The sequence below is a fragment of the Leucopleurus acutus genome, assembly GCF_964270905.1.
Source record: "Leucopleurus acutus genome assembly, chromosome: 3".
Lineage (NCBI taxonomy): Eukaryota > Metazoa > Chordata > Mammalia > Artiodactyla > Delphinidae > Leucopleurus > Leucopleurus acutus.
In genome coordinates, this window is record NC_139145.1 from 49,661,759 (window position 1) to 49,687,378 (window position 25,620).

General features: G+C 53.3%; 1 protein-coding gene across 4 annotated transcripts in view; it reads right to left on the reverse strand.

Moving 5' to 3' along the window:
* NDST1 (N-deacetylase and N-sulfotransferase 1) overlaps positions 1 to 25,206 on the reverse strand; it is an 82,546-nt gene extending 57,340 nt beyond the window's left edge. Inside the window, exons 1-4 of one of the 4 annotated variants that reach the window (XM_082837342.1) lie at positions 25,105 to 25,206; positions 22,781 to 22,829; positions 19,448 to 19,611; positions 13,645 to 13,990 (exon numbers count right to left, since the gene is read on the reverse strand). The gene's annotated coding sequence lies outside the window, so the exon portion shown is untranslated. Of the gene's footprint in view, positions 1 to 13,208; positions 13,324 to 13,644; positions 13,991 to 19,447; positions 19,612 to 22,780; positions 22,830 to 24,454; positions 25,055 to 25,104 lie in introns of those variants that run through there. The other 3 variants (XM_082837343.1, XM_082837344.1, XM_082837345.1) reach the window with 3 other exon arrangements.
* Between the last annotated feature and the right edge of the window lie 414 nt (positions 25,207 to 25,620).

A 25,620-nucleotide genomic window follows, 5' to 3' on the forward strand; every position in this document is an offset into this window, starting at 1 on the left:
GCGGGCAGCCCGCTTCCAGCCTCAAGGCTTCTCTCCACGCAGCAGCCCACAGGATCCCTCTCAAACATGTGTCAAAACAAGGCAGCCCTCAGCCCGAGCTGCTCAGCAGCTTTTCTTTACTTTACCCTTTACTCAGACCAAACAGCGAAGTCCTCTGAAGGGCAGGAGGCCCTAGGCAATCCCCTCCGCCCCCGGGCAGACTCCCTCTGGCCACATCTCCTCCCAAGACGGCTCTTATTCTTCCGCCCCCGCCACACCAGCCTCCTTGCTGCTGCTCCTCGAGCACACCCTGCACCCTCTTGCCTCAAAGCCTTGCGTTGCTGTTCCCTCTGCCTGGAATGCTCTTCCCCACATACCCTGTGGCTCCCTAGCTCCCCTCCTGGAGTCTCCTGTCCCCTTACCAGAAACTTTCCATGACCCCCAACACAGCAGCGCCACTCCCTTCAGTCACACTGTCCACCCCCAACCCAGCTTTATTTTTGTGGCAGGTACTTCTTGCCAGTTGACAGGTAGCTAGTATTCTTTGGTTTGTTGACTCTCTCCCACTGCCAGAGTGTCACCCCCAAGTCCAAAACAGGGACTGGGCTGTTTTGTTCACTGCTGTGTCCCAGTGCCCAGAAAAGTGCCTGGAACAAAGTAGATGCTCAATAAAAATGTGTTGGATGAGGGACTATGGCTGCCCTCATCTGAGCACCTTTTAGTTTCTGCAGTCCCCTAGGAGACCAGGGTTGCCTGGAGGCGGAAATGAAACTCCACCTGTGCCAGCTGGAATCTTGATGGCTGTCACATGAACAGTCCTGGGACAAGTAACTGCTTGGACCAGAACAGGACTTACGCCGGTCCCTGTCCGATACCTTTGCCCACCACTTTGGCCACTTTTGGGTCTGACAGCTGAGCCCACAGGGCGGCTCCAGCCCCAGCGGGAACATGGACTGGGCTGCAGCTGGGCTCCCTCCCAGCCCACCAGTGCTGCTGGGGTCCAGCATCTGACAAAGGCTGCCCCATGCTCCCAGCTAGAGGAGGCGGAGGAGGGAGGCCCAGTGCCATGCCTGCCCTTTTCCCGTTGTCGGCAGGAGGACTGTCAGAAGGAAGCTTTGTTCTCAGAATAAAGAGCGTGAAGCCCAGTGCCAGGCGGAAACGGGCACAGAGGCAGCCGGCCCATCAGAGACAGTTTAAGGAAAAAAAAAAAAAAAAAAAAATGGGATGGAGGATGTTTGAGAGGTAATTTGCACACCCAACCGGTTTCATGCCTCCAGGGTGGCTGTGACGATGGTGGCTTCACTTTTCCAGGCCCAAGCCTCAAGGCTGTCACAGACAAGCAGACTGTCCCAGCTGGGAGATCTGGCAGCGACCCTGCAGAGTGAGGTGAGGACAGAGGAGTGGGTTCTTGCCCGGGAGTCAGAAGATCTGGGGTCCAAGCCCGGCTTTCCACACACTCACGTGTGACACGGGGGGAGTCTCTCCCTCCATGTACCTTAGTTTACCCTTCTGTAAATGGCTTGTATAGGCTTGTGCTTGACGCCTCAGCCTGCCTGCCACAGGATCACACATCACGGTGCCCCTCAGCCTGTGGCCAGGTCACTGGGCAGCCCGGGCCAGTCCTCCAACCTCGTTGGGCACAGACCCTGCCCACTCAGACCGGGGCTTCCAGCCTGCCTCCTGCCCTGACATCAGGGCATTCCCCTTCTGAGCTGTTAGCTGAACAATGTGAAATCTCTGTGGGCCCTGCCCAGACACTGGCACCTGCCCGGATCCCCCGTCATCCCGTCCAAGGATGGCTCACCAGACGCTTTCAGCCACAACCAACAGGAGGAGCCCAGCGTATGAGTGCACCCAGGGTAAGAGAGAAGCCCGCAGAGGGAGAGGGGTACGCGATGTCACACAGCTGCCATTCAGGGGTCCTCCCTACCAGCCCTGGCCTCCCTGAGCTAAGGCAGGGTCCTCAAAGCGTGTCCACAGACCCTTGCATCTGAATCTTCTAGGGAGGGGGACACTGCACCCTGAAGGAATCAAAGATGGGGGCCAGAAACCTGCATGCTTCTTTTCTTTCTACAAGCTTCCCAGGTTTTTCTTGTCCCCAGCACAATTGTGACCTCTCAGCTAAGACCTCTTCAAGGAGGAGATAGCTTAGCCGGCCTCTAGGGAAGGTTCGGATTTCAATTAAAAGAGTGAAATACGCCTTGGACAGACAGATAGCTGGACAAAGAAGCTGGTGGCTAAAGCGCACACTCTAGGAGCAGAATACAGCAGAGAAAGGCCTGAAGGAGGGGAAGCCTAGTCCACGAAACACCTGAGCTGATCCTTCCCCCCATCCCGCTGTCTCCCCAGGATGCCGAGGTCTGCACTCGATGCCACCTGAAGGCTGCTGATCCCAGCCTCCCTCTCCCCGCAAGCTCCTCCAAGCCCCCTGGGAGAGTGAAACGTGGGGACAGCTTCAGGAGAAACGTCCCTCTCCTTGCTTATACTGCACCGTGGGGACAACCCTCTGAGTGACTGTTTATCCGCAGCTTAAGAAGCTGCCTGGGTCAGTGGCTAAGCAGCCACAGCTTATCTGGGAGGAGGATTCTCTGGCCATGGGACAGGCTGATCCAGAGGCTTCCATTAAATGGAATCTTCACAGCTGGTGAGGAGTAGCAATGCCCCGCCTTCATTCATAAAGGAAGCACTTATTATGCTCCTGCTGTGTACACAGTCCTGAGCCTGAGCACAAGGCTTCGAGGGACACAGAGATGAGTCAGACCCCCACCACCCCCACCACCAAAGAGCCCACAGAGCAGACAGACGGGGGACCACACCACGGCGCAGGAGAGAAAGCTGGCCATGCCTACAGGACCGGGTCAAAATTCAGACACCTAGGGGCTAGAAAGACTGTATAAGTGTGCGAAGTGGGCGGGGGAGTGGGGCAAAGAGGAGCTTACGTGCTTCATCTCCAGTAGTGGCCACTGGAGCACTACACTCAAAGTTGTATGATCTTCTCATTTTTGAAGCCAGAAGTTGGGATTCTTACGTAAAATCTCCCGTTAGCAACTAGCTCAAGATTTGGCATGGGTCAAGTAAAAGCTGCCCGTGGGGCAGATGTGGCCTGCCAGTCTGTGGCCTTTGTTTTCTTGAAGAGAATAGAATGCAAAGCTCAGGAGATGAGACTTCCCTGCAGCCAAGGTACCAGGGAAGGCTTTCTGGGAGAGGAGTCTTGGCGCTGGGCTGCAAGGATGGGTAGGTCACTCGTGGGGAGGGAGTCATGGTGGGGGAGGGTACCCGTTCAAGCCATAGGGGCCATGGGTCAAGGGTGCCACCCCCCAGCTTATAGCCTGCCTATCCCCCTAAAAAGGGGGTCCGGTCTCCACCCCCAAAGCAGGCACAGAGGCATCAGCTCTGTCTGTCCCCAGGTAGCCAGGGGAGGGGCCGCTTGCCCAGCAAACCTCCAGACTAAATCAATTGGTGGCAGAATAGCACAGGTTCGATTTCATCCCTGGAGCCTGGGGAACAGGTCAGCTAATGCAATAGCCCTGTGGGGGGAAGGGAGAGGAAGAGACAATGGAGGACAAAACGAGGTTGAGAATCATGTCCTGCCTGGCTGGGCCCCACTGGTTACATAATCTTGCCTTAGGACAAAGCTATGTTCAAGGAACCAGTGAGGGCCTGGGCTGGGGAGCCGGGGGATGAGGAAGGTTCCTCCTCCCTCCCCTATTCTCCAACCTCGCCCTGCAGCTCCTGAAAAGCCCAACAGAGCTGCAGGTGGAGACTAAGACCCCAAGATAAGGCACTTAACAGGATCACACAGCAAATTAGCAGCCAAGCTGAAACTGATAATAATAGCAAACTTTAACCAAGTGGTTACTTTGTACCAGGCACCAGGATAAATTCTTTAAACACATTATCTTATTTGAAAGCCTATAACACTGTGAGATAACTATTCTTATTTTTCCCATTTTACAGATGGGGAAATTGATGCACAGACACAGTAACTTATCCAAGGTCACACAGGAGCTGGCTTAGAGGAAGAGCCAGTTTAGAGAAGCCAACAGTGGCCTCCAAGACCATACTCTGAACCAAGACGCTACACTGCCACCACGCTACTTTCGACTAGCACCATACTGCCTCTCCAGCAACCTTCTCTCAAGGCTGTAGAGCATGCATTCGGCCCCCTGCCCTCCCATCAGCACTTTGGGTGACACCAAGCCCTCCGACAACCTGATGAGACCTACAGATTTTCTCTGCAGAAAAAGAATCCATGGAAATGCCCACAAAATGTTGCAAAAGATTTTAGGGGCTTACATACCCCTGCACTAGTGAGAACAGATGGATTCAGATCACGGAATACTCCAGAGATAGGAGGTAGCAGAGGAAGAGCACTCCCCCAGGTTCTCTGGTCCCCTCATGTCTGAACTTGGAGCCCAAACGGTTGGCCACTTTAGTCCACAGGCGTGGGCACTTATCAGGGCTCAGGGCCTAGTCATCCCTTCAGGGCTAGGAGAACAGAATGAATCGATATACAATAGTTCCCGCCTCTGCACCCACTGGGTGTGACTCTCAGCTCCCAGCTGCTGGGCAGATAGTGCACAGCTGGGCCCCAGCATCTGGACGGGGGTGGCATCACCAAGCATACCGCCACGCTTCCCCACCATGCAGGTCACCATCCAATGGGCACACCTCACCGCAGACTGGACCTGGCCTTGTCCTGACTCTAGCAGCTCTGAGTGTTTCCAAGAGGGGGCCCTCCACGGTCCCCGCGAGCATCCAGGCCAGCCAAGGCCACGGGAACAGTAAGTCGAGACAACCGCCCCTTAAAAGGCGCCGCAAGACCCAGGCTCCCATCCCAAGTCTTCTGTGCCTCACTGTGCAGCCTCAGGCAGCAGCCTCCTCACCGCACCTCTCAGAGCCTCAGTTTCACCAACAGTAAAGTGGGAAGACTACCCTATCAAGTCTTTCCCAGCTCCACAGCCCTGAGTCTATCTATAAACAACAGCATCTGAGAAACTTCACAGAGCCCTGGGATCCTGCTTTCAGGAAGTTACATAAACATCCTTCAGAGAAACAAAAGTCAAACCTAAAGACTCTACTTTCTTTTTTTGTAAGGATATCGAGAAGCCCTTTTTATAGTCTGACTTCCCCCATTCTACTTCCATTGTTCCAGATATCCTCTCAGGACCTAGAAAATACATTTGGTTTCCGCCTGGGGTCTGGGCTCCTTGGTGTTCTTTCTCCTGGATGCTGCCCCACCCTCCTCGGCAGCTCTCTCCCCCGGACACACCCATCTTTACCCCCAGCATTGGTCTGGGCCACTCTGAGGGCTACAGCTACCCAGCCTGCCAAAGGAGGGGTGGGGGACAGGGACAGTTTTCAGGAAACAAACCCTTCCCTGGTCAGAACAGAGACAGCTCTGTGTCTGGTCTCAATCGTGACACGGTGTGTGGCCCTGTGCGAGTCCCTGCTCCTCTCTGGGCCTCTGTTCCCCACTGAGAGATGAAGGGGCTCCTGCACTGTGTCAGGAAAGCCCTTGGGCTCCTGGGCCATACCCTGGAGACACTGAGGCAGAAGAGAAGTGCAGGGTGGACACTGGGCACTGATCATGACACCCCACCTCTCCTGCGAGAACCAGAGAAGACCCTGGTTTTTCTCTCCGATTCTATCTCTTGCCCTAGCTGTGGGACCTTGAAGTCAGCACTGTGCCTCTTTGTGCCTCAAATGGTCCATCCGTAAGAGGAGAATGACAGTGTCTGCAGTGGAGGCCCCAACTTGGAGGCCTGAGCCCTAACCATCCCAACACAATCCCATCACCCCCCCCACGGTAAGGCCCAATTTACTCATTTGATAGAATATATATTTCTGCAGCTTTATAAAGCCTGCTACCCAAACACTCCAAGACAACCCTCCACCGCCCTTCTTCCAATGGGATCATGTTTCCAAGCACCCCTAAAGGATTCCTAGATTCTACCTCCTTATGCCTGTGTGCCCTCAGTATTTTCATCTATAAAATGGGGTCAATAATGATGTTGACCTCATAAGATTACTTTGGGGATTACTCCAGATAAGATTACATGGAAGTGCTTATCCAGCACGGACAAGCGCTCCACAAATTGAGCAGCAATTATATGATCACCATTATTAAATTACTGAGATGCTTAAAACCACTGGGCTGGTGACAGCTAAGGCCCCTTGGCCCTCTTGGACCACATCTGGACACTGTAATCACACATGCATGCACATACCCCCGGCCCCAGCACACACCCTTCTCTGAGGCAGGACCCACTCTCTGACCCCAGCCCTGGCCCCAACCCTAGAACACAGCCAGCTTGTTCCCGGCACCCATCCTTGCCACCCACAAATCCTCCCACCTTCGAGTCCCCCAATCCCACCTTCTTTAAGTGGCCCCAGCACTGTCTCCTGTAACCATGTTGGGGTTCTGTTCAACAGAACCCCATCACTGTGGCACAAGATTGTTTCCTGGGCAGAAGCTGTTATAAGACGGTGGCTCTTTGAAGACAGGGTAGAGAGAAACTGGGCTTTCCTTTGGGTCCCCGACCTTTGCTGGTGTCTGAATACATTAAAAGCCCAAAGAAAGAAGCATCAATTTTTTTTTTTTTATTACCTAACCAAGTGTTTGTGGATGTTTAGCATGTACTGGAATCACCTGAAGAACTTCAACAGCTTGTTGGGTCCCCCTCCTCACCCCCGCCACCCCGCCCAGTTTCTGATTTAGTAGGTCTGGGGTGGGGCTAGATAATCTGCGTTTCTAATAAGTTCCCAGGTAATGCCGACGTTACTAATCCAGAGACCAACCTTGAGAACCACGGACTTAACCTGCAGGTGAATCAGGGAGCGCTTCTGTGAACAGGTGATGCTAACAGTCCTGTAAACGCACAAGCAGGAGCTGCCAGGTGTGAGGAGAGGAGGGCGGGGACCTGGGCAGAGGGTGCAGCCTGAGTGAAGGCCCTGCAATGATGGCACTCATCTCTCCTCACCTGGCCTCTGCCTGGGCACGCAGCACAAACCAGCAGTGGCTGAGCAATGACCACAGCAAACCTCCAGCGACCGACAGCCCGGACCTGCCCGGACAGGCCGGTCCTCGGTCAGCCCGCAGGCGAGGGGAATCCAAGCTACGCCTCGCGGACCAGACCTCGGCTCCCCACCGCTGCTCAACCACGTGAGCACCAGGATTCTGCCCCACACCCCCAGACACAATCCCTTCCATCCTGGCCAGCTCTGTTTCCTCGTTCCCAGTGCCTCACACGACAAGTCAGTTTCATCCGACCAGAGCAGACCCTCGAAATCACCAGACCCCGATGGCAGTCCCCCGAGTCTGAACCTCTCCAGGCTGAGCCATCCACCTTGCCAGGGCTTAGTCACCGTATCTGCTAAAAGGGGGTGGTAACACTCCCCGTCTCCCTACTGCTGTTGGGAGGATTAAAATAAGCTTCTTAGTCATTAACTACATCATCAACTACAACAATAACCATAACTAACATGGACTGGGCTTGTAGTTAAGCACCTTCCCTGCATTTTCTTTCTAAATGCTGTGAGATGGGAACAATTATTATCCCCCTTGTACAGACGAAGAAACTAAAAACAGCTTGCCCAAGGTCCCATAAGTACGAAGTGGCCCATCAGAGATTTGAACCCAGATCATCCAGCCCCAGAGCCTAGTTCCCAGCCTCTCCTCTATCTGTGTCCTAGTCACCCACCTTGAGTGAGATCTAGCCCAGGTCACCTCTCCCTGCCACCGTCCTCTCCCCCTTCCTGGGGCCCAGGGAGGCTGAGCAGGAGGCCTCTGGAGGCTGCAGCCTCCACAGTGTCCACAGTCTAGGGTATGGGTCCCTGGTCTCAAGGGCAGTCACAAGGCCTGCCAGCCAGGCCAACTTAACTGGCACAAGGTTTAGACACCCCTCAACGTGGCCACCAGGGAGGAGGCTGGCACTACAGAACTTGAGCACCTTAACCTTGATGAAAGAAGAGAAGAGGAAAAACAGGTGTAACCGAGAGAGGAAATCCTGCCAGGCTTCCAGGATAAGACGGGCAGGTCCCACACCCTAGGCAAATTGCCCTTTCTCTCCAGGCCTCAGTTTCCTCATCCATACAAGCCTCAAGTCATTAGACAGAAAGTTTAGAAACTCAGACTCCAGAGATTCTTCCCTCTATCTCTAAAAGGATAGATCATCTCCTAGGTATAAACAGTAATTATGATAACCATTGTTAGCTTTGAAAAGCTCCCACTTACTGGGTTCTTACAATGGGTCAGGCACTGACCTGCTCAATCTCCCCAGCAAAACAGGACTGTTACTATCCTCATTCTGCAGCTGAGGAAAACGATGCCCAGAGAGATTTAGGTACTTTGATCGGGATCCCACAGTTAATGGTGGCAGAGCTGGGATGTGAAGCCAGGACTTCTGACTCCGCTCTGCAATGCTGCCCACACCCAGTGGGGCAGAAATGGGCTGCCCACAGCCACTGCCTCCAGAGCACAGAGCCTGGAGGAGATGAGACGCGTCCTGAAGGAACCGGAATTCAAGACCAGGTGTGTGAAGGGCCCTGAAGAGGCCCAGATACCAGACTGTGCACATGGAAAGCAGGGAGCAGGCAGCGCGAGCTCTGCGGAATTAGGAAGAGGTCACGCTGGAGCTGGGCTGGGGGGGATTTTGGGGTGGGTGAGGGGAAGTGACTGGGGGGCAGCACCCTCACTGTGAGCAGAAATGTGGAGGCAGGAAGGGGTAGGGCGCACACAGGGAGGGAAAAGTGGCAGTGGGTGAGGGGCACTGGGAGGTGAGGCACTGTGGTCACATAGCAGGCCACCTCCCACGCCTCGGCCTCAAATAAATAAATGCTCATTTGCAATGCACCTTTTAAAATTAGACTAATCCAATCTGTATCAACAAATAAAACAGGTAGGAATAAAAAGGGCCAGGAGGCAACTTGACACAAACCCTCCATCAAGATAAGAGCTTCAGGCCCCTCTGTAACTCCTTGGGTGACAGACTGGCTTTAGCCCTGAGGCCACACAGTCCAAGACATCCACATCCAGCCCTTCCTCTAAGTTCCCAACCTCCAAGCTGAAGCTGATGGACAGAGCTTTGTGCCAGCCCCACACGCAGGAGAAAGCACCTTGGCTTGTGACCCCTCAGGCCGGGAGGCCCGGCTTTACCCTCTAATGAGGGGAAGGAGGGGGACAGCCCTGCCCCCCAGCCCACGCACCCCACCCCTCCCACTCCTCACTTTCAAATCCATCAGCCCTTTCCTCCAGCCCCTACTGATTCAGCCTGACCCGTGATTCAGCCTCGTTTCCTCACATTTGAGGAAAGAGAGACTGAACCCATTTCACAGACTGAGAAACGAAAGCAGAAGGTTCCAGTCCTCTGTGAAACCACAGTCCCTGGCAACCCAGACTTTGGTGGCTGATCCAGAAATTCTGAGGGGCCCCTCAAAGGTCAGCTGGGCTGAGTGTTTTCCACGGGGCAAGGGCTCTCCCAGGCAGAGCGCTGCAGGGGAACTTCTAGAAGGGGCAGCTATGAAAAGCTATGAGAAAAACGGAGTAGAAGTGGGCCGAGCACCACCCTAAGATTCTCGGGCGAAAAGGGAACTGAGAGAGGTCACCCAGGCATGACCCTCCGGTACATGCCTCCGGCACCCTCTCCAACTCTCTGGCCTCTTTGCATATACTGTCAGCAATGGGGACCTTGCTGCCTCCCCAGGCACTTAATTCCCGTTAGCTTCATTGTCACCCTTGGTGCTGTCTCTGCCCTTGAGAGCCACACAGGACAAGACTATGCCCTCTGCCAGTAGACAGCCCTGCACGGAATTGAAAGCAGTGACACTGCCACTTAAGGGTCCTTCCCCAAACCCTAGACCACCTGTGATGACCCTATCCCCAAGATACCTACAAAGTCCTGCAGCCTCCCTCTCCTTCCCTCTCAGTCCCATGGCCCGAGTCAGACCTTTGGTCAACTTTCTGCCAGACCACAATTAGCATCATCTCTGAGCTGGTCTCAACCCTGCCAGTCTTGGCACCACCTTTGGCCAAATGACCCCTGAGAGGAGCAGCACAACAGGGCAGAAACTGTTCAGGCCTGTTCACTTACAGTTCTGTAAGTGACTCGACCCCTCGGAGCCTCCACTTCCTCATCTGAAAATGGGGTGGGGCTGGGGGTGGCCAGCAGCAGCTACTTTGCGGGGTATTGTGAGATCTCAATGGAGCGTCTGTAAGGAGCCTGGCACAAGACACAGTAACAGGCATCGACTCAACGAGCTGCTTACAACCCTCTGTCCTCTCCACCAGCCACAGACTGAAATCCAAACCCCCGAGGAGGACCCTGCAAGCTCCCCACGACCCCATCTTGCCTCCCACAGCCCCCTTTCCCACTGCCTGCACCCTCACAAACACTTCCTCCCCCAGGAAGCCCTGTCGACATAAACTACCAGAAGAGCTTTTCCCCTCCACTGACCTTCCAAAGCCCGTCTATCACTGATCACATCCTGCCTCTTCGCCATCACTTGATCCTTGCCTTCCCTCACCTGTCAGATTAGCGGCCTCTCCAGCCAGAAAGCAGGAGCATCTCACCTCATTTCATTTCCCAGTCACCCCCGTCCACAGACATTTTCCATACATATTTAACAAATTACCCTAACGTTCCAAGTAAAGAATGTCCAAGTCCTCCAAACAGTCCAGATATTTCAAGCCATACCCAAAACCAAATTCCAAGCCAGCAGAAGTCTGCCCAGTCTCTAGGGACTCGCAGGCCTGGCTTTGACACCAAAGTGCAGAAGATGGGTCAAGCAGGCCCAAAGCCCAGGGCAGAGAAAGCTCTGGGCTGCTAAAACCAGAGTCCATTTCTAAGTGTCTCACGTGCAGGTCTCTCAGTTGGCCCCTAGGTCAACCCCCAGCCTATGATTTCATATTCTTAACCACATTCTCAACTTGTGATTGTAAAACTGTTCTTTGTATACCCCTTGTGATAGGAGACTCACTACCCATCTTTTCATTCTTGCTGGCTCCTCCTCCCTTCACCTGTTGATTCTCTTGCTCTGATCTCAAGGAGAGTCTGACCACACGCCTAGGGTCATCCCCATCCCTCAGGAATCTTTTCAGCCCCTCCACTCAATCCCCCACACTTCTGGGCCCCCTTAAAGTCTAGCTAAGTAGTGGAATTTCCACTCTTGTTCCTACCAGCTGGCAGTGAACCGTCAGCCCAGGAGGACCCCCTATCCTCAGGGCCCAGGAAAAGCCTACGGACACTGCAAATTCCAGAAGCAGTGCTGGCACAGCCCTCGGAGAAGTTAGAAGAGTAATGCACAAACTTTCCTCTCCCCAGGACTTTTTTTCGCTATCTGCTCCCACTCCATTGTTTTAAGATATCATTCACTAACTAGCAATTTGTTTTCCATTTTTTTAGAAATTACTCAAGGCCCCCGCTCAGAGCCTGACCCACAGTCATGGGATGGTACCCCCACCAAAAGGCTAGGCCAGCACAGGGCACTAAGGTGAGTGAAAGTCTGGGCCACCCCACATTCACTCCTGGGCTATTTACATGGAAAATGCATGCCCTAGGCTCAGAAACCCACACACGCATGCATTTTCCATAAGGATTCTGCAATTGAGACATGTGCTCAGAGTCCACCCTTCATTACTGCTCTCAAGGACCCTTGGGGCTGGGGTATTACTTTCGCAATGAGGACCCTGCTGATGAGTCAAACAAGAGGACACCTGCAATATAAATCCCATCACCCCACGGGCTCCACTCCTGGCCCTACCTCTGCCCCCTGCTGATCTGAAAGTGACCTGGTCTGGATGGAGTAGAAAGGCTCTTCGGTCCCCTGGGTGCTGGGGAGAGAGGCCTGTTGACAAAGCCACCAGCTGTCCCCAGCCAGAGCCAGGGAGCACTCCTCCCTGCACCACCCATACTATGAAAGCGTTCCTACCACGGACCCAGCCAGCAACAGAACTTGGACCCTTAACGGAGCTCCAGGCCTGGGCTCCAGCTGCCCACAATAACAAGAGCCAGGGCACAAGACCTCAGCCCACACCAGTACCAGACAGAAGGAGCATCACCTGAGGGTAAGGGTAAAGGGAAGAGCGGCCTGTGTCCTCATGATTTCAATGGAAAATGAGCTCGGTCACAGCAGGATCTTATAAAGCCTTGTAGTTGAGACTCAGGCTGGGGGAAGGGAGTCAAATCCAAGTTCCACCACATCACAGCTGTGCGACCTTTATGATTCTGTGCCTCTGCCCCGCTGTAAAATGCTGCTAATAGTAACATGGGAGAATTAAATGAGATAATGTATCTAAAGCAATTGGCCCAGGGCCTGACATATAGTACACATGCAACAAATACTTGTTGAATATAAACATGCCACCGTTTACTAAGGTACCACAGGTTCTCATTTCATCCTTATTCTGGCAGATTCTATACTTTGCCCATTTTACAGGTGAGGAAACTGAGGCTAGGGGAAGGTAAGGAACCAGCCCAAGGCTACAGAGCTGGGAAGTGACAGACATCCAGGTCAGTCTGAACCTCAAACCAGGGACAGTAATGCCGCAGGCCATTCCAAACGCTCTGGGGCAGGGGGTGGGGGTGGGGGCGGTTTTACAGCACCCGGGTGTGATGGTGGGATTCTGTATCCCCTGGGCCTGGCATGGCTCCTAGTTGACCCGCGTGCTTAAATCCGGGAAAGAGCCAATTTCCCAGTCTGTCCCAGAGCCCACGCGTCCACGTACGCCCCCTCCTACCCCGTCCCAGGGTGTTAAAGGGCAGCGTTCAAAGCAGGGGCATAGTTGCTCCCGAGAACCTGAGGGAGAAGGGGAGTTAGAGACCAGGCCGATCACAGCCCACAGAAAACCGGTCCGGCTGCCTTACCCTTTCCGAAGCGGGGACCTAGCCTCTAACCCCGTCCCTCGCCAGACAAAAGTTTCCCCTGTTCGGGAGTAGAGAAGGGGGAGGGGGCATTCCTCGTGAGTGACATTATCCGTGACCTACAGCTGCCGCGCTGCCCTCACCGGCACCCCGGCCTGGCCCCGGCCCCCGCCCGCTCCCCCACCCCTTTGTCCTCCCACCCGGTTGCGCGGGGCCCGGCAGACTCTACGAGCCCGCCCGGCGCCCGCCCGCACCAAACTTGCGCCGGCGGCCGCTTGGGCCCCGCGCGGCCTGCACGCCCAGCTCGGCTCGGGCCCCGCAGGCTCGGCGACAGGGGACTGGCCCGCCCCGGCCCTCCCAGCCTCTTACCTGCCACGGCTGGGGCGCCACCCGGGGCAGGGGGCGCTCCCGGCGAGCTGCCGGACGCCTGGGTCCCCTGGGCCGTCTGTGCGCTGCCAGGCAGTGGCCCGGGCCGGGCTTAACCCCTTCGCGTCCGCCTCCCGCAGCTCCCACCCACGCTCCACGCCGCAGCCGCCGCCCGCCCCGCCTCCCGCCCGCTCTCCTCCCCCTCCCCCTTCCCCTCCCTCTCGGTGCCCAGCCCCCAGTCCCGGTCCCCGGCACTGCGCTGAGGCAGCGCGCAGCCTCCCCCCTCATCCCGCGGCGGGAGGTGGGGGTCTCCCTTTAGACTGCAAGTTGGGGCGCGCCGCCTCGCTCACCGCGGGCCCGCGGAGCACAGAGGGGCGAACCCGCGCGCCAAGGGGCCCCCAGCCTGTCTCCCCTTACCCACTCCGTCCCCGGCGCCTACCTCCCCGAATGTCGGCGGAGGGAGCGGGGTTCGATCCCGTGATGGAGCGTGGGTGCCGGCCGGAGATCTGCTCCACAGGCCCGAGCGGCCGGCTGGCGTGCGGCGCGCACCCCGGGGCGGGGGCCGGGGCGGGACCGGGCGCTGCTATCGGAGCTGGATTTCTCGGCTTCCACCCGGATTCTCCCTCGGCTCTCCCGGCCGATTCGGTGCTGCTCGGCGACCACGTGACGCAGGCTGCCTTTGACCCCAGTCTCAGAGCGGGTAGGGGGTGGGGGCCGGAGGGGGTGTCAGATGCGGGACCCACGAGGGCCCGAGGCGGCTGCCGGGAGTCCGGGAGGCGGTGACCCTGGGGAAACAAAGCCCGGGGGAAGCCAACAAGTTATTCGGGGGTCAAAGAGGGAACAGCACTGGGGGTCGGAGAGGCTGCAGAGAGACCGAGAGAGACAAAGACCCGCGCCCGCCGTGCCTCCGAGGGTCCTGGGAGCGCCCTGGCTGGCCCGAGGGGGCCTCCTGGCTCTACCAACACTGGGCCGATGACAACCCTCCAGGGCCTCCTCAGACGGCTCCCCAACAGCCAGGTCTCTGCTGGAGTGACCCCTTCTGGGCAGTCCTTCCCAGCCCCACCTACCCCTTTGCCCTTACTCTCGAAAACCCCTTTATTTCCTTTTTCGTGATTATCTGGTTCACTTACTGGTTGCGTTGTTTACTAGAATGTCATCTCCCCCAACAAGTTGTTCCCAGCTGAATTCCCAGCGCCTGGCACATAACAGGCAAATGAAGAGGTTGATGACATTGTGCAAATCTCTTCTCCCACTGCGCCTCAGTTTCCCACCCCCAGTGCAACCATCTCAAGGACCCTGCAAATTAGGCAAGATTACACTGGTCATCGTCATTATACAGATGAGAACAGCGAGGCCCAGAAACACAAAATGATTTCTGGGCGTCTCTGAAGTGGCTGAGAGCCCCAGGCTGCACTCAGATCTGACTGTTCCAGGTGGGTCTTTTTACCATCCATGAGCCTGCCTGTAATGAGGGACTGGGTCATTAGTTGATTGGTTGATTAGTGAGCCATAAGGAGCTTGCTAATGATGTAGATCACCAGGCCACCCTAGAGATCCTGACTCTGTGGGCCTGGGGTGAGTCTAGCAAATTTGGAAAACAATGGATCGGTGGTTTCCTAAGGACCTTCAGAGGCTCGAGATTACCTAATTGTAGGAGCAAAGCTTAAAAAAAAATATGAGCAACCAAAGCAGAGCCAAGAGAGGTAGAAGAGCCAAGCTTGACATACGAAAATAGGACAGAATCATCCCAATTCCCCTAACAGGTAACCTCCTGTGCTGGGGGGAGGGGGGGAAGGGGTTTCAGCCAGCCCACTCATGTCTCGGAGGAGGAAAGACGCTGAGGCCTGAGCAAGGTTGATGCTGGGGAATGGGACCAGGCTCTGGACTCCCAGTCATGCCCATGTGACAGCTTTGCATGGAGTGTAGTCAGTAGGACTAAGCCTAAGGGTGGTGATCACAGGCCCAAACTGATGTTCAAAGATAGGCTTGTGACTTCCTAGTGCACACTCCAGCCATGCCACCAATTTAGCCAGGGAAAGCAACATCCACTAGCAAATTCTCTTTTATAATCTACGTTCCTGTGGTCAATGATCTAAAGTTCTTGAATACTGTCTGGGTCTTGGGCAGGTTAAACAAGCCCCTAGAATCTTATTTTCATCCACATGAGGTCCTGTAGCATCTTCCCTGTGCCAGGCACTGTGTTCTTGGTAACAGGGTTGAAAGAGACATGGGTCTGCACTCTCAAGAAGTGTCGGGGTGTGTTTGGAGGTGATCTGCATGTCCCTCCCTGTGTCCGGAGGCTGGCTGAGCTGAGGGCCTGCTGGGGAGGCCCAGGGCAAGTGCTATGGACTACAATAAGAGGGGAGCAGAACAAGGGAACTTTGGGGGGAGGCAGCCTCTGAGCAGGATCTGGAGGGACCGGAAGGGATCAGGGCGGGGATATGGACATTCCTGGTACAAGGAACAACCTGTTACAGGCCACATGGAAAGCGTTCAGGAAAAGCTGAGTGTTGCATGGAGGGGGGTGGGGGGAAGGGTAGAGGAAGCAGGAAGGAAAGAATGAGCAAGAAAACTGGAGAGGTGGGTTAGGAGCAGTTTATGGGTGACCTTCTCTGAGGGGCCCAAAGGAAAGGACATTATCCTGAGGGCCAGGTGGAGTGAGAAGGCTATAAGTAGGTGAAGGAGGTAATAAGAGCGATGCTATGGGAGGGTAGAGAGGGATGGAGGCCAGTCAGGTCACGGAGCTATTCTCCTGCCCAAGCTGAGCGAGAGCCAGCATCTCACCAATGGAGTTGCAGGTCCCGAGCATTGGCAGGGGGGAGGGGGGACAGCTGTGAGCTGGGGTCACTCCCCATCACCGACAGCTCTTCCTACTCTTTTCAAATCTTCAGTTACCATTCACCAAGTTGGGCCCAAGGCCCTCCAGCTCACTGTTACCCAGAAAGCCTGCAAAAAGGCAAGGCCCAGGCTCCACCCTGGGCATTGGCCTCCATGGGTCTAGGTGAAGCTGAGGACTCGCATTTCTAACCATACCCTGGGAGGTTCTGAGGAAGACTGTCGAGGTGCCCTGCTCCTCCACCCCCTCAGGACCCACCCACACCTCCCAGAGCTTTGGGGACCTTCTTTGTGCTGGTAACTTCCCCTGCCCACACCCCCTCCTCAGTCCAGGGTCCTCCCCACTGGCCACTTGACATGCTCCTTGGCTGCCCCAAGGTCCCCTTTAGCCAACTCTGTAAACCAAAGGCTGAACTTCCAAACCTGCATCCACCCAAACCCGCTTCTCTCCCTCCTCCTATGTGTCCAGTTCACGTGTCCAGTCCAGAAATCTGTCACCAGCCCCTGTCCCCCCATCCCATCCATGAGCCAGGGCCACTGGTTCCGCCTCCAGTTTTCTGCTCTAACCCAACCCCATCCCTTCCTCTTCATCACTACCACTCTAGTCCAATCCAACATCTTGTCTCTGCCTCAGCCCGTGTTAACAGCCCCTTCACTGCTCTCCCTCCCCCACACTTTGCCTCTTCTAATGCAACCTAATCATACCCATTTCTTACTTAAAGCCACCAATGCCTTCCCATTGCTCTCAGGATAAATTCCCCACCTTGTTGTCCAGCCTTACCTCTTGTCCTAAGTGGTATGCCTGGCCTTCCCCTTTACCTGACTAATTCCTCGTTCAGAGTGTGGACTACCTGGGTTTGAATGCTGGCTCTGCCACTTACAAGCTGTGTGACCGTGGGCCAGTTTTTATTTTTTTAAAAATAAATTTATTTATCTTTTTTTTTTGGCTCGTTGTGTCTTCGTTGCTGCAGGCAGGCTTTCTCTAGTTGTGGCGAGTGGGGACTACTCTTTGTTGCGGTGCGTGGGCCTCTTATTGCGGTGGCTTCCCTTGTTGCAGAGCACGGGCTCTAGGTGTGCAGGCTTCATTAGTTGTGGCACGGGGGCTCAGTAGTCGTGGCTTGCAGGCTCTAGAGCGCAGGCTCAATAGTTGTGGCGCACGGGCTTAGTTGCCTCGCGGCATGTGGAATCTTCCTGGACCAGGGCTTGAACCCATGTCCCCTGCATTAGCAGGTGGATTCTTTGCCACCAGGGAAGTCCCTGTGGGCCAGTTTTTCAAACTTTCTATGTTCATCTCTAAAATGGGATAACAGTCTGTACTTCCTAGGACAATTGCGAGAATTAAATGAGTTAAACATGTAAAGCCTTCAGAGTGGTGTCTGTCACATGATAAGCACTATTAAAATGTTAGCTAAATGGTTAATTTTTATTTTTGGGGTATCAGGTTAAATTTCATTTCCTCCTGGGGCTTTTCCTCTGTCCCTAACCCAGACCACTTCCTGGTCTACATGTCACAATCCCTCTTCAACATCCTTGTAGTTACTTGTCGGCTGCCTCTCTCTAGAGTGTAAGCTGTGTGTGAGCAGGACCACATTTGTCTCAGACACAGCTGAGCTCTGGAACCCCACACAGAGCTATAGTCACAGGGCAGGCAACCAGCACATATTTGCTAACTAAACAGATAAAATGAAAGTCAACAGATTCATCACAAAACAAAGAACACTGCCTCCCTACAACATGCCCATCCATGGTACTTCATTCATTTAGTCATTTGACATTGATTAGTACCTCTCCTATAGTCTTCCTCACACCATCCTGGTGGGGGAGGAAAAGTAGAGGGACATAGAGATGAACATGACAGATGTGGCCCCTGTCCTCAAGGAATGTATGGTCTACTGCAGAGACAAACATGTAAATGCACCAGAAGATATGACGCAATGTAACCATGTTGTTATACTGGCCTGAAACAATTCTGCTTCCCAGGAGGTCTTTGGGACAGGAAAGTGAAAAGTAAATGAAAACAGACACTGTTGCCTACTTTAGCCCCTACCCCCAGGTCCTAGCAGGGTTGTCTATAACAGAGCAGGAAGGGTAGGTCCTGTCCCAAGGGCATTAAGATCACCCCCTCTTTCCCTGCCTGGAGACCTCCTATTCAGCCTTCAAGGACCCACTTAAGCAGCATCTCCTCTGGGAAGTCTTCCGGTTCCTGCTAGGGCTCTCTATGGGACTTCGTCACGGCTCTAGTGATTTTCTGGGACTATGGTGGGATTTGTCACAGAGAACCCAAATTTCATGTCATTTGCTTCTTAAAAAAGTAAAAGGTGATTCAATGAATGTGTAACTACATGTGATTTCACGGTTTGGACTTCAGTGGAGGCAGAAAATAGCCTCTGTCAGACCATGTGACCTGATTTGTGGTTTGGAGAACATGGTCACCGTAATTACAGCATTGACCACATGGTGTAACAGTTTCCTCTCTCCTCTCTCCTCTCTCTCTCTCTCTCTCTCTCTCTCTCTCTCTCTCTCTCTCTCTCACACACACACACACACACACACACACACACACACACACACACACACACGCAGTTCTTCAAGGACAGGGACTATTTGCTTCCTGGCAGACCTTGATATCTGTTAAGCAAATGAAGGAGAAAAATCTGTGAAATGGGCAGGTTATCCATGCTTCAGATGGACAATGGATATAAACTGTTCTGAAAAGCAACCAAAGACTGTCTGAGGTGGGGGCTGGGAGTAATTAACAGCAATTAATTGCTTACTCTGGTGCATGCTACCTGCTTTCCGCCATTTGTTATTGAGCAGCCCAGAGAGTTGTAGCTCAGAGAGGTGAAGCAACTTTCCCAAGGTCACCCAGACAGGCGTGGCAGAGGAGGTTTCGAATCCAGCCCCACCTAACTCGAAGGTTAAGTTCTTAGCACTATTACCGCACCTCCCAGTGCCCGGGGGCAGTGAGCCTCCAAACTGTGCAGGACCGCCTGGGTTCTGTGCCCTAGTCCCCCGCTTCCACAGGGTTCGCCCACCCTTCCCTGTTGCACCCCCACTTTCATCTACGCTGCTGCTGTCTGAAGAGCACTTGCAGCTGGTTTCCAAAGCAGTCCCGTCTCTGGGGCCAGGTTTCCTGTTTCAGGCAGAACCCACCCAAGGATGTGTGTCCCGCCTTCCCCAGCCCATTCCTCACTCCCAGGAGCTGCCTGGGCCAGGGACTCAGCTAGCACAATCCCTTGCACGTGCAGCACTCTTCCTGTGTTTTCTAAAGCATTTCCCAATTCTGTAAACCAATTCCCGGGGACTCCACAGCAGTCCTGAGGATTTTTCACAGTGGAGGCTTTTTCACCCCCATTTGATGATGATTTTCCACCCCCAAAGGTGAGAAAATGGAGGTTTGGCCAAACCGTGGGAGATCCCCTCAGCTGATCAGAGAGCCGAGCTGCAGCTAAACACCATTTCAGACCACCGCCGCCTTCTTCCAAGTCCCTGGAAGGTTCAGCTTGACCAAGAGAACGGAGATGAAGGGTGAAAGATCTTCGGAATCCTCACACAGAGAAGATAATAGCTTCTGCAAACAAATGTAAATCAGTTAATTTCCCTTTTTACTGTGTTGATTGTGATGCACTAATTACAACCTGGCGAAAGAAAAATACAAGCGTGTGTGGTCTCTAAATGACGCTACCACAATAGGCTCAAAGTCCTCTGAGGGCAAGGCAGGGTCCGGGGCTCAGTTCCAGCCTGCTAATCTGGGAGCAGAACCCTCTTCATGTGAGGGCAGAAGCTAAGGGCGGCGGCGGAACTGTTCCTTCCCAAACCTCTCCAGAGGGGCTCAGCACTGGCCTTGCCCTCACCCCCAGGCCATTTCACATCCACTCCTCCACTATCTGGCCTCCTCATTCTTCAGTTCTCTTCACTTGACCACCAGGAGCTAACTCCTTTTTTAAAAATTTGAAGTAAAGTTGATTTACAATATTGTGTTAGTTTCAGGTGTATAGCAAAGTGATTCCGTTATATATTATTTTTCAGATTATATTCCATTGTAGGTTATTATAAGAATAATATTGAATATGGTTCCCTGAGCTATACAGTAAATTCTTGTTGCTTATATATTTTATGTATAGTAGCGTGTATGTGTTAATCCTATACTCCTAATTTATCCTTCCCCCACCTTCTCCTTTGGTAACCATAAATTTGTTTTCTATGTCTGTGAGTCTATTTCTGTTTTGTATACAGATTCATTTGTATTATTTTTTTAGATTCCACATATAAGTGATATCATATGGCATTTGTCTTTCTCTTTCTGACTTACTTCTCTTAGTATGATAATCTCTAGGTCCATCCATGTTGCTGCGAATGGCATTATTTCATTCTTTTTTATGGCTGAGTAATATTCCATTGTGCATATATACCACATCTTCTTTATCCAGTCATCTGTTGATGGACACTTAGGTTGCTTCCATGTCTTGGCTATTGTAAATAGTGCTGCTATGAACATTGGTGTGCATGTATCTTTTTTAATTTAGAGTTTTCATTTTTTCCAGATATATACCCAGGAGTGAGATTGCTGGATTATATGGTAACTTTTTTTTTAGATTTTTAAGGAACCTCTATACTGTTCTCCATAGTGGCTTCACCAATTTACATTCCCACCAACAGTGTAGGAGTGTTCCCTTTTCTCCACACCCTCTGCAGCATTTATTATTTGTAGACTTTTTGATGATGGCCATTCTGGCTGGTGTGAGGTGATCCCTCACTGTGGCTTTGATTTGCATTTCTCTAATAATTAGTGATGATGAGCATCTTTTCATGTGCCTGTCGACCATCTGTATGTCATCTTTGGAGAAATGCCTATTTAGGTCTTCTGCCCATTTTTAAATTGGATTGTTTGTTTTTTTGATATTGAGCTGTATGAGCTTGGAGCTAAATCCTTTTAACATGACTCAGATCAAAAGATTACATTCATCAAAGGCAGGGGGGACATTTCTCCTCAACATTCCCATCAATTATTCCAGTTAATTCTCACCACTCCCATGGGGTAGGGGGTGGGCACCACAACCCCCACTTTCTAGTTAAAGAAAGTGTGGCTCAGGGTCCCAGCACCTCTGGCAAGTGAAACAGGGAGGCTGGGCCAGGCCACTTGGTCTGGAGGTTGCTGTCCAGTTCTCCTGGGTCCCTGCACTCCTTACACATACCCAGCCTCCCTCATTCGTTTGCATTCTCCTCCTGGGCTACCTTGTCATCTTCGTTTATGATTCCTGAACTAATCCAAACTGCCTTTTTACAGATATGGAGACACTGAGGCCCAGAGTGGAACAGGGGTCTGCCCCCATCACCAGTGAGGCAGCCGAGCTACGACGACCCTTCCCCATTGCCCAGCTGTGTGTGCATCAGAAGCTGAGAAGAAGGGGGCACCAGTAAGGCAAGGACTCCCAGGGTCAAGTCTAGACATCATTCCTGGGCCCTTGGAGATGTGCCAGCGTATGGGGGGAAGGGCAGTGTTGACCCCAGTGGGAAGTTGGCTCTGGAACTGGCATGGTGGCCAGACTCTTGTCTGGGGCTATCTGCTCCAACAGGCATGGAAATTCTTATCATTCCAAGGCCTCCTCTTCACACAGACCTGTCTGGGCTGGGTCTGTCCTGAGATGGAGCTGGGGTTGCGGGAGGGGGCCGGAGGGAAATGGCAGGGATACCGCCCCCCATTCACACACAACATGGTCACACGCATTCACCCATCCACTGCACACACCACTCACCCCACCCACCTCCCTTTCCCCCAACCTGCCCTCCTTCCAGTGCTTAAGAGCTCTGGAGCCAGACTATTCTGTGTGGAAATCCAAGGTCAGCCTTCACTTACTGTCACTTAACGTGGCTTCAATTGTTTATTTGTAGAATGGGGATAATAGTACTTACATCGTAGGGTTATTGAGAAGATTAAAGGAAATATTAGGAAGCTACTTAGCACCATGCCTGGTATAGCTATAGTTGTTACTGTTGTTTTATCTAGCACTCCCCTATAGCTCACTTGGGTTCCCCCTCTATTGTACATACACACCCCTCCCCAGAGGCCAACTCCCAGGCTGCCCTCAGCCAGCTGAGCCCACCCTCACAGCCCTACCGCCCGCCCTCTTACCCCTCTACTCCAGGCAGCCTGGGACCCTCAAGGCCTGGGTACCGGCCACGTGTGCCCAGCATCCCTTCTGCCCAGAATGCCCTCCTCTCCACCTCTTCACAACTCTAACTACCCTCTCCTTTCCTTCAAGTCCCAGCTCCAGTCCCACTTCCTCTAGGACGCCTTTCCTGACTGACCTCTGATCTTCCTCCTCTGAATTGCTGAGGTGCTCTGAGTGAGTCATTGCCACTTAGTACTGCCTTGGAATTCCTGACTCTGTCAGTAACAAAGCCTCTTCCTTCTTCCTCCCCACAATCTCTTAAAATTGAAAACAGCATTCTACAGGCAGATTTGAAGCACCCTAAATCAACCTGCTGATTCCTGTGTCACCCCACATCCTAGCACCTGGAGTCACCCATCACACATCTTCCTAGAGCTGGGAACAGGGTGGGGCTCAGAGACCATGCAGTGCAGGCCAGTTACCCAGACAGACAAACAGAATACTCTACAAACTGGGAGAGGCTGGAAGGATCCTCACTCTGTCACTGGGGTCCGTCCCAGGAACAGTTCTGCTGAGGACTGGGGAAGCAGAGAGGGCCATCTGGAGCAGAGGCTCCCTGAAGCTCACCTGTAGGAACAGGTGTCGAGGTAGACCCTGCAGCCTGTAGAACAGTGGCCTGGGGGGAGAGGAGGGAGGGGCAGGACTCAGACTCCACACCTTTCATGGGGAGAAGGATGCAGACCTGTTCTGGGAGGCCCTGGAAGATGCTCTGGGAACCAACCATGAGGGTGGAAGAAGCTGCAGGAAGCAGATCCCACCCAACACCCAGAAACTCTAACCATTCCAAAAGCCCAGCAGTCATGGCGGCAGTGAGTTCTCCACTGGGAAGGTAGGGGGAAGGGGTAGGCAGAGACTGGTCAGTGCTGGTCAGGGTGGGCTAGAGGATCCCTGCACTGGGTGGGAGAAGGATCAGGATTCTTCTCAGATTCTTTTAGGCTCTGAGAGTTAGTGTCTAAGACTCAAAGTCAGCTAGCAATATAAAGATCTGGAAATCTGGTTCTAAAATTCTGTTTAAAATTCTGAAATGAAATACATGAAATTAAAAATTTTCCAGTAGCCATGTTTAAAAAGCAAAAAAAAAAAAAAAAAAAAAGGTGAGATTCATTTTAGTAATACATTGTATTTAACCCAATATATTTAAAATATTATCATTTTGACATGTAATTAATATAAATTATTAATGAGATGTTTAAAATTCTTTCTTTTATACCAGGTCTTCAAAATCCACTGTCCACTTTGTATTTTACACTGTCCACTGTGTAATTAATATAAAGAAATTATTAACGAGATGTTTAAAATTCTTTCTTTTGTACCAAGTCTTCAAAATCCACTGTCCACTGTGTATTTTACATGTACGGCCCATCCCATTCAGAGTAGTCACATATCAAGGGCTCAATAACCACATGTGGTTAGTGGCTACAGTGTTGGATGGCACAGTTTGGAAACCTAAAATCTATGACTCACTTGTCTGAAATTCTGGGATGCTGTGCCTCTGAGATTCTAGAATTCTGCCGCGTACTCATGTTCTATAATGCTACAACTGCGATTCCACCAGATTAAAATGCTGCCCCAAGTCTGCGTATGGAGAAGGTTTCTCCCCACATGTCTTTTGTGTGGAAAGAAATCTAGGCCCCTTCAAAGCCCCTGGGTCAGGGGAGAGGGGAGCAAGGAACCCTCCCCTCAGCTGCCTCCACCATCTGGCCCAGCCGGTGTTAGAGCGGTGGGCGTGCCCGTGTGACCAGGGCACTGGCCTCTCCACGTGGAGCTGCCTCTCCCACCATCCCTCCGGCTCGTCATTTCTCCATCCGTGCACACAAGCCTGGCAGTGAGACTCCTGCCTTTGAGTCCTCCTGGGGAGGGGGCGTGACCCGGCCCCCCAGCCTTGGTTTCTGTCCACTCTGGAGAGCATCTGGGGGGGCTGCTGGAGCAGATGGAGCTGGGGAGTGTGGTTCAAATCCCAGATGGAAGCCCCTGAGGATGGATCTGGTCTCCATCTGCTCGAGCCTAGGGCCCAGAGACCCACCCATTGCCCCTCAGAAGGTTCAGAGTGGTCCTGTGATATAGCCTCAACAATGCAGATGGGGAAAGTGAGGCCCAAAAGCAGAAGGGATTTCCCCCCCAGGCATAAGTCGAGTGTTGTGATCTGCCAGAAGGATGCCTCCTGCTTAGCCATGGGCCTCCTCTTCCTACTCTCAAACTCCCGGTTCCATCTCTGCCTGTGGGGAAAGTCAAGACGCAAACCTGGAATGGCAGGGTGTTAGCGAGGCTGCTGGAAGGCCCCACAGGGGTTGTATCCAGGCGGGTGACTTCTTGGCTTCGGGATGCTTGTGCAAGGCCCGGAGTGTCCTGCTTCCAACCAGGCTCTTCCCAGGCTCCCGCTGCAGCAGGCCCATAGGCCCTACAAAGGGTCCCGGGTATGGGCACTGGGGCACAGGCAGGAGTCTGGGTGAGGCAGAAGCTGGAGCTGGGTGGGGAGGGTCTCGGTTGACATCAATCAGCTTCTGCATCTGGCGGTATCCAGTTCTGTCCTCTATTTCAAAGTCCTTTCACAGCCACAGTCCCATTTATCCTCATGAGAGCCCAAGAGGAAAGGTGGGAGGGAGGGTGTGCCGCCAGCCCATCAACTCCCAGCACGAAGGCCATGCAGAGGGCCTGGTGCTGGAGTTTTGTTACTGTCCCACATTTCACAGGTGGGGAAACTGAGGCCCAGAGTGGGGCTATGACCTGTCTCGGACTATAGAGCCAGAGGGAGGCTGGGTCTAGGCCCCTGGGGAATCATTGGCTCAGCACCCATTCAGGGAGTACACCCACCCCACCCCCGCCCCCCCATCCTGCTCCACTCCCAGGCACCCAGACGCTCTGCAGCTGAGGAGACAAAGATCAGCAGTTACCCGTAGCCATATTTTCCAGGCTGGGCTGCTTCCAGGCTGGGTTTCCCCTCAGAGGAAAGCCCCAAGGTTGTTCTGCGTGGTCAGGAGAACCAGAGAGGAAATGACAAAAATCCTGCTACAAAGGGCCGCAGAAAACAGTCCGACCTTTGGCCTCTAGGGATCTGGTTCTGCCAACGCGGAGGCGCGGAGGTGGGGGGTAGGGGCGTGCCGCAGGAAGGTAGCCCTGGAATCCTGATTTGGAAAGGCAACAGCTTTGGAGTGAGGTGGACCTGGGTTGAGTCCCAGCACTGCTACATAGTAGCTCTGTGATCTCGTGTCTGTGACTTGAGCTGGGCTCTCTCCGGGGGAACTGGCTGATACCCATCTCCAGGGCAGTGGGCGTCTGAGTGTACATCAACTAAGCCCATAGTTAGTTCTTGCTCAAATGCCCTTCCAAGAACTGATCAGTTTGGGGGGCCCCCATCTGCCATACTTCGCTGTCATAAAAATGCTCCATAAATATTTTTTGAATAAGCA